Source organism: Pteropus alecto, unplaced genomic scaffold (genome assembly GCF_000325575.1).
Source record: "Pteropus alecto unplaced genomic scaffold, ASM32557v1 scaffold103, whole genome shotgun sequence".
Lineage (NCBI taxonomy): Eukaryota > Metazoa > Chordata > Mammalia > Chiroptera > Pteropodidae > Pteropus > Pteropus alecto.
Window position 1 is genome coordinate 13,033,308 of NW_006436288.1, and position 9,540 is coordinate 13,042,847.

At 36.2% G+C, this 9,540-nt stretch overlaps 1 pseudogene; it reads left to right on the forward strand.

The window, feature by feature from the left end:
* LOC102890415 overlaps nucleotides 1-8,204 on the forward strand; it is an 18,652-nt pseudogene extending 10,448 nt beyond the window's left edge.
* The last annotated feature ends 1,336 nt before the right edge of the window (nucleotides 8,205-9,540 follow it).

The window sequence follows — 9,540 nt, forward strand, 5'->3', positions numbered from 1 at the left end:
GAAAATTAGTTAGAGAGTTTCGGGTCTGCCGGCAAAGACACTGAGGTCATCCTATCCTAGAGTCCGCCAGAATTCGCTCACAATTAAGCAAGCCAGAAGGCATTTTTTAACTCACACAAAGAAACGAGTAGGCAAAGAATTATTTACCAGTTTAAGCCAGTCGCTAGCACTTGCGCAATGAAGACCCCAATGACCTTCAACTCACCCGAACCTCATTATACCATCATTATAATATGATGCATATGCCCGGAAGTTCATTAATATCATAACAGACTGAATTCTGGGAATAAACATGCGCAGAAAGCAAAATGATGAATCACTGAGTCCTGTCAATCTCAGTTGTCAATCAAAGAAGCCCATTCTAAGTAACCATCCACAGCAAAAAGGGATAAAAACCCCGAAGTCATTGGTACCAGGCCTTTTGAGCCGCGCTTCTCTTGTTCAGGCCCGCTTCCACGTCTGGAAGTGTACTTTCCTTTCTAATAAAACTTTCCTCTTCTACTGTATTTCGATGTCTTGCTCAATTCTTTGTTCGAGACATCGAGAACCTAGACAACGCGCCGGGAGAGGACCCCACTCTCCGGTAACAGAGCTTCCATGCCCTCTCCAGGCATGGCTCCCAGCACCTCCACGAGTTAAACAATCGAAAGCCCTGAAGTTCAGTTAGTATTTTTCATGGAAGCTTCATTGCATGAACATGATTGATTAAGTTATTAGCCATTGGTGATTAACTCACCCTCCGAACCTTCTTACCTCCCTAGAGGACAGAAGGGTGGAGCTGAAAATTCCAACCTCTAATCCTGTCATTGGTTCCCCTGGCAACCAGCCTCCAGGGCTTTCCAAAACTCATCTCATTAAAATAAACTAAGGAGTGATTGAAAGGGGCTTGTTTTGAATAACCAAAGACATTCTTTCACCTTCATAGTTCTTATCACTTAGGAAATTCCAAGAGTTTTGGGAGCCCTGTTCTGGAGGAAGAACAAATATATATTTCTTATTATAAGTCACAATATTACATAGTTAAACCACCAGGCTGAAGAAATGAGAGGTGAAGGTGAGAATTTCGAGCAGATAATGGAGGGGCTAAGTAGCAGCACTAAGAAAAACTGCAAAAATGAAAGCTGTTCTTTATCCTACTGACCTGTCTCTCTCTTATACGAATACATGTGATAGCATTTAGAGCTCCCCTAGATAATCTAGAATTAATTCCCCATTCCAAGATCCTTAATCACATCTGCAAAAACCCTTTTTCCAAATGAGGTAGCATTTACAGTTTCCACAGATATTTCAGGGGACCATAATTCAACTTACTCCAGGAGGCAAAGGGTCTGAGCAGGAGGCAAAGGGTCTGAGCAGGCTCCTGACAACAAGGATATCCCGATGGCTAACTGTCAAACTCTCTCCCATCCCTACTAATTCTAATATTCTATCATTCTACGAAAATTGGTATTACATATTACAAGAACAGTATGACAATCTTGTTGTTAAAGTTATTATTGTTTGGAGGATAACTTGGAAAGTTTTAACAGCTAAGTTTATTGTTAAAAACAGGTGAATAAAAGAAATAAGAGATTGACATAAAAAAACATAGACTTTGGGAATGAGAAAAATAATATGAAATGAGGGGAGTAAGAAAAAAGCGTCAGAAGTAATGTGAAAAATTGTTTATACCATGAGCTGAGGACTAAAGTTTCCTAAGATGGCAACCGTGAATACATTTATTTCCCTGTGGAAAGTTTTAAATCATCACCTCAGTGAATACTAAATAACTGGGCAAATTTAATCTCCCTGTGTTATACAATGGGAGCATAAACAGTCTATTGACCCCAATCAGGCCACTTACAAGGAATGCTCAGTTTTTTATATGACCACAAAAAACAAGTAACATATTATATAAGTGTTTTTCTTAACATAGGAATCTTGAGGAATAAACCTCTGCCTATTTGTCTGTCTATCTATGTCTCTCTCAATCTCTCATTGTTATACCACCGATTTAGTGAAGGAACCTGAATGATTAAACTGTATGCAAGAAATTGCATAGGTGTCTCTCTGCTTATGCAAAGAAAAAACTGCATCTTTGTTTTCTATGTGCTGGCCCTCATTTCACAGAGGCTAAAGAGGTGGTAAACAGGATTCTTCTCCCTCAGGGCCAAGTAAACTGGAAGAGCAAATTTGCAGGTGTGCACCTGAGTAGGCTCAGGTATCCTAAACATATTGTCGGAGCCCCAGAAGTGCCTCACTTCCTCCTAGAGAGCAGTTCAAGCATTAGATCATTAGAGAATACTAGATCTAATTAATAATTTAGAAAATCCACCTAATAATGTGGTTATTAAATAAAGTATTACTCATTAGGTTGCTTTAATCTTTCCCATTATGTGGTGAGTACGAACTGAAAATGGTTTAGCCCATAAATCAATTTAATCTAGTTTATAACATAAAGCATCACAGATCATTTCCACATTATAGTAGGGAATTTCAGGAGGAGGTAAAACTTCTGGCTGAGAGCTGGACCAATCAACAGAGGAGTGGCCACACCCTCTGGTTGCTTAAATTTTACTTAAGATAAAAAACACACTAATGTACAGAAAAAGGTCTGTCGTCCAGAGCAAAAAGGCAATGACCTTGGAGATGGGGGACCCAGTCTCTGTTTTCTGGAACTAGCACTGAGGAACTGCTACCTCCCCTACCCATGTGCCTACATTTCTAAATATATAAATGAGAGAAAACAATGGGACAGTTTCTAAGATCTCTTCTGGTTCTAATATGAAGTGGTTCTGTTCTATAAGTAAACCAAATGCTGTAGATTAACCAGGAAAGACATAGTAGTAGTACTAATAGCTAACTTTTATTGAGTTTTTACTATGTGCCAGGCATTGAGCTAAAATCTTTACAAGTTTTGAACCATTTAAACCTAAAAACAATTATTTTGAGCAGTTACTATTATTATATTCCTTTTAGAGATGAGAGAAAAAAATAAATTAAAGAAAAGAACTTTCCAAGATTACACAGCTAGAGTAGTAGGTCTCATAGCTAAAAGAAGTGGTCATTTGAGTGGGATTTGAAGGTAAAAGGACTGGTAGAAAATTTAGGGACAATGTGTTTCCGGTAAGTAGGCGGGGGAGGGGGGAAGGATACACAACTTCTACATTGGTTATGAAACTATTATTTTATTTCATCTCCACTGCCAAGTCCCTGCTTCAAGCCATAGTCTTCTCCCACCACGACTCCCGCATAAGCCCCACAGCTTCCGTTGGCACCCCTAGCCTCCCATCCAGGGTCATCCTTCCAAAACGTCAATCAGATGTTGCCTTTTCCTCAATAAATATTTGCTGAATAAATCCATGAAACTTATAGATCATTTATGTTAAAAAAAAAAAAAAAAAGAACTAATTGTTGATGAAAAGAAGGTAGTGATGGTCCCAGAGTTAGATAGAAGAATGTAGTTTTTATGTAGTAAAACAAAGGAAATCTCTGTAGATTTTTGATGTAGGAAATGGCATGAGAAAAACCATTTGAGAAAAATTACTTCTACCAGTGGATAGAGAACACAATAACAAAAGGAGGAAAGACCAGTCAAGGTGCTGTGACACTGTAGTCCTGACAAAATAACCCCAATTTTTTCAAGCTCTTCTACATTTACGATGTTTCTAACAACCCAAATGTAAAACTAGAAATTCTTTCTAGCAACAAAAAAGAAACTTTAAAGAAAAATTTTCTATCAAACTGATCATTCATTGTTGATGCACATCTTTAAATAATCCATTTCTCTAATATTCTATTATTTTAATAATCTCTGGTCACACCCAACATTTTGTTTTTATATTACTCATATTCTTGTAGTAAAAATTTGTTGGAATTATATCAAAGATCCAATTCTCAGTCTCCATAACATTATGATAATACCAATGTGAATAATAGCTTTGTCTTATTTTAAAAATAATTTTAATGTATAAAACATATTCCCTTCATTCCTAACCTGTTCATTCCAAGAAGAAAGTTATAATGTTTTCTTCATCATTGCTTTCCATTCTAGGCTGGAATAGAGCTCAGTAACAGAAACATCACTTGAATCTCACATTGGACCAGGCAATCTGTACACTTTCAAATATGTGTTATTTTGGTTCAGTGAATTTCATTCTAATTCTTTTTCTGCTGTGTCTAGTTTCACAATATGATTAATGACCGAACTTGTCTTAGTCTTCCGACAATTGCCTTGAGAATTTGCAATACTAGATTTATTTACTTACTATAAATGCAAAACAGAAATGCAATTTTCAATATAAATGTTGCCCTTAAAATACACAGATATTTATCACTGACTGTTTTTTAATCAATTTCTTAAATTTTGCACACAGAAGTATTCTATGTGGTAACCGTTAAATTTTAAAAATAAAATATTGTCTATAAAAAGTATCAAATTAACATTTGCAAATTAAAAACCACACAATGATAGAAACCAGTCCTCAAACTTCATGTGTCCTCTGAATTCTACCTCAGAAAGACCAAGAATTATTTTCCCATGGGGAAAAATATGAATTAGAATTTCAATAATAAATTAATTTATAAAGCGAATGTCATGAATAAATTGACACTTGTTATTCCAATGATTGACATGAGAAACCACTGGACTTATTTCCTCTTTGAATTCTCTTACCAAAATTTACTGGAGTTCAGTTCTCTAAATCTTCATACATAGATGCCTATGGACCACCACTGCCATTCCAGAGTGAGCAATATTCAAAACCCATTCCACAGTGGTTCTAGTCCCAATTCAGGCGAACTTAGTTCAGCTGGCCTCCTTTTGCCTCCAACTCTGGATTCCAAACACACAAACACTTTTATCAGTTCCTCTTACCTGCCAGGGCCTTTCTCACCTCCAAGCCTGCATACATGTTGTTCATGTTGAAACATTCTTAGTCCCTTCTCTGGCTTGGCTAACTCTATTTAACTCACTTCTTCAGCAAGGTCTTAGTTGCCCCTTCGGCTACATTAGGTCCCCATGATGTATGTTTTTGTAGTTCCCAGTCTTAGTATAGCAATGATCAGACTTTCATTAATGTCTTCCTCCTTCAGACTATATGCTCCGTAAGCGCTCAAAAAAACTTCATTAGAACGCCTATTTTAAGGATTAAATGAGATAAAGTATAGCATGCTTAGCCACACAGAATAAGAACTTAATAAATAGAACCTATTTTTACTATATCAGTTTACATGTTTGGTGCCAAAATGTTAATATGATAGCAATTCTATAAAGCCACCAGAGCCAAACAAAGGTCACCTCAAAGAATTCCAGCATAGGAAGACTGGAGTGGTCATATCCCTAGAAAATCATCAAAGCCAAGCTCAATTACCTTAGCATCCCAATTACCCAACTTTTGTAGCTCCAGATGCCCTTTAAGAAAACTTTAAAAAGACCAACTTTTGATACATTTCCATCTTTTAATTAGAAAATAGTAAGAAATATGATCAAACAAGGTTAATGAATTATGAGATAATTCTGAAATAATTTGTGTGTTTCATAGGATAAAACAAATGAGTTAAATACATCAGTGTAGATAGGAAAGAGGAATTTCAGCATAGAAAGACAGAGATCATTTACAGTGATTAAGTGGAACCTACCACTAACAAACATAATTGTATGGATGAATGTCAAAAACATTATGCGAAGTGAAAGAAGATAGACACAGAGTATATGACACATAATTCCATTTGTATAAATTTCTAAATGAGACAAAACTAATCTATGGTGACAGAAAGGTGACTAGTGTTTATGTGAGACAAGGAGAGTTAGATTGAGGGAACATTTCTGGGTAATGCAAATGTTCTATATCTTCAATGAAGTATACAGTTTACATGGGATTGTATTTTGTCAAAATGTATTGAACTATACGCTTAAAGAGGTACATTTTATTATATGAAAGTTATACAACAAAAAGTTAAAAATTATATTTACCAAAGAAACTCTCTATGGTTCTGAAAGTGTTAGAAAGATACTATCGCTTGTTTTTTTAAGAAACAGAAGTAGTACTAGCTTTTATTTTTAAATATTTAAATTAATCACTGTGGAAAGTTTCATGTGTGTGTGTGTTGGGGTATATGTGCATGTGTGTGTATGTGTTTCAGTTTGCTATTATTCCTGAACTAGAAAACACCTTGCATCTTATTAGTAATTAAAACTGACTTATCTCAACTAGGATGACACGATTCTGAGACCATACTCTTAGACACTATTTTGTACTACCTCAGGCTTTTATTGTCTGAATGTCTAAACACCTCATATTATGTAATTAATATCTCAGTACCATAATATGTTAGTGGAAGTTGCTCTCCCGATTGAGCCCAGGTCCTATCTTTTATGTGTAGACCATACAAATGTACAGAAACTAGAATCCTGTAGGCATAGGTAACTTTCCATGTCGTTTTTCCTGTATACCTACATTATAGCAGCAGAAAAAAAATAGATCCAGTATATGTGGAAAATATAGTAAGTAATATCTCCAAAAAAGGTGGGAAATATTTCAAAGCTTGTTAAGTCTGTAGCAAACCTTTCTTTGACATCACACAATTACAAATGTCCCAACATGTCTACTCAACAAGAGTGATATGGATCACGATACACCATATGCTGGATTCCAAATGGCATTGGTCTTTCTTGTCACTCACCCCTCAAGTGCAGGTGCACTCGTTCTATTGCAAGAACGATTATAAGATAGAAATTCTCCTTAGTTCAATATGATAAAAATCAGTTGTGATGTTTTTCTATTTATATAAGTAGAGTTTCCACTGAAATCCGTAACAGAGTGATTAGAACGAGTAACAGTTACACAGAAGTTTGGCTTTGCTGTAACTGAGATATGTCAAGAGGGGTGTTACCCATCCAGAGCCTCATTCTAAGCCTGCTCCATAGGCTCATGGGGCAAACTGGAGGACCAAAAACTAATAATAATTATCTTAGTTCCAGTCACTGGAAGAGGCACAAACCATCAGGTACTTTTACATATACCTGGTTTGCTTAGGAAATCTAAAGCTGTTTGAATCTAATTCCCCTCTCTCCTAAACCTTTTAAAACTAGAAAACTTGACCTTAAAGAGAAAGAAGAGTACATTTGAAGCTAAATTTAAATGCAGCTGCGGGAAAATTGTTCAATATAAGAGAAAAAGCCTCTAAAACACTTGAAGTTTTCTTACTGTTTCTATTAAATTGTAAGGTATATTTCATTGTTTTCATGGAAGCTATAGTCATCACAATTTGAGTAGAACAAGTATTTTTGAAATTCTTGGATTCTTAAAATTTCTAAAACAATTTGTGAAATCATCTGATCAGGAGAATTTTAGCATGAATTCTAGATCTGTTGCTATATGGTTCAATAAACTTGGGCCAGTCACTCGGACTCTTCAAATTTAAGTGCTTTAATAATTAAGAAATAGGCCTGATATATTCAAGAGCATGTGTTTTAAGACATGTCTTAAAAACAGCAAACAGATCTGGGTTCAACTGCTGAGCCTTTGTCAGGGGTCTCGGCCAAGAACAAGGTCCCGAGATCCCCAGTGGTGTCCATGGCTTGCAAGTGGAGCCGCAGCGATCGGTTCTACAGTAACCGAGGCTGCGGCTGTTGCCATGTCCACACCGGGACAATCATCCTGCGGTCTCAGTACATAGTGATAAATCTACTGATGACAATTTTGCTGACTGTGGAGGTAACATCCAAACTCAATGGCCACTGTCAACATTCAATTTGAAGTCACTGGCAATACCGTTAATCTGAGAGAATGGCTAATAATGCCTGTGTTTTTTCTGCTGTCTCTCTTCTTATGTTTAGAATCAGTTCAATGCTGGAACATGGAGCAATTTCTTAACCAGCGGGTTGACTTATTCCATTCTTCTGTTATCAGCTTTTTGACTTTGTTCTCAGCTGCCTAGTTGCTGTCAGTTCTTTCACTTATTTGCCAAGAATCAAAGAATACCTGGATCAATCACCTGATTTTCCCTATAAAGATGACCTCTTGGCATTGGACTCCAGCTGCCTACTGTTCATTGTTCTTGTGTTCTTTGCCTTATTCATCCTTTTTAAGGCTTATCTAATCAACTGTGTTTGGAACTGTGTTTGAAACATGCCAAAGATTGCTGTGTATCCTGCCTTTGAAGCACCTCCACAGTATGTTTTGCCAACCTATGAAATGTCAGTGAAGATGCCTGAAAAATAATATCGGCTCTTTACATACCTGTCTTAAGAAATTCTGCCTTTGTCAATAAACTCTGTACCAGTTTTTGTCTTTTTACGGAATGCTGCAATACAGGGCTCTTGAAGCTAGTTTGATATAAACTACATTTTCCTTTGTTTAAGCATTTATTTTCAAATACTAACAAGCTTTTTGGACATCTATTACAAGGCAGGTTTTTTAAGTCTATTATAGTTTAGTAGTTTTTGAAGACAATCTTGGTTAAGCAAGAGCAAAGGGCCATTGTTTGCCTTTGAGGAGGATGGGAATGGGGTATTCTCTATGCATTTTCTTTAACTTTGCACTTTCTTTATATAATAGTTTGCATTTGGGTTATTTGCTCCCTGGATACTTTCAGAAAGGATGAATTAAATATTCAGAGTGAGTGAGTTGGGTATAAGATCTGAAGTTTTCAGCTGTGAAAACAAGAAAAATGTATAACATTTTAACTTGACCATGAATGACGGTTGCATGTTTCTAATTGCATGTGTTTCCATTTTTGTGATAAATCTCTTAATAAATCTCTTAAAATTTAAAAAACTGCAAACAAAAATATTTATGAATATACATACATTATCTTCGTCCTTAAACAACCATGAGATAGTTCTTATGAAATCCATTTTTACATATGAGGAAACTGAGGCCAAGAAAGGTTAATTGACTTTCCTGCGGCTACAAAGCTAGTAGGAGGAAGGCAAGGTTGCTATGAAACACAGGCCTGTCTGTTTTCAAAGCCTTTACTCCTCCTTCTTTCTCTCCCTGCCTTTCTTTTCCTCTTTTTAATACGGACAATGAGGCCAACATACAGCATTTTCATTTTTCAAAGTAGTCTCGCATACATGGTCTCTCTCTCATTTGATAATCACCACCCCTCTGGATGACAGAGAAGGATGATGATCTTTTCTCTGTAATACAGGTATGAGAATAGCAGCTTAGAAACCTTCCCAAGTTCACAACACTAGGAAATGTCAAATCAGGCATGGAATTCAGTCTTCTAATCTCATTTCAATGTGCTTTTCATTGTACCTTATTTTTAAAAATTAAATTGACCCTACTTTTATAACGGTTACTCTCTTTTACTCCCATAGTCTGTGTGTTCCTTTGGAGATGGTTTTCTTTTGTGGGGGTACAGAGATTCTTATGTATAAGTATGAACAGCTTTGTCAAGCACTTCTAAATCTGAAATATATCAGAGCCAGCCAAAGTCAAGGTCATTACGAGTAGTCAAATCAGAAAGAAATTCATGGTAAATTTATTTGTATACACTTTAATGTCTTGAACCTTTGATTCCCACAGTTTTGTCCATTGAACTTCCATTCTG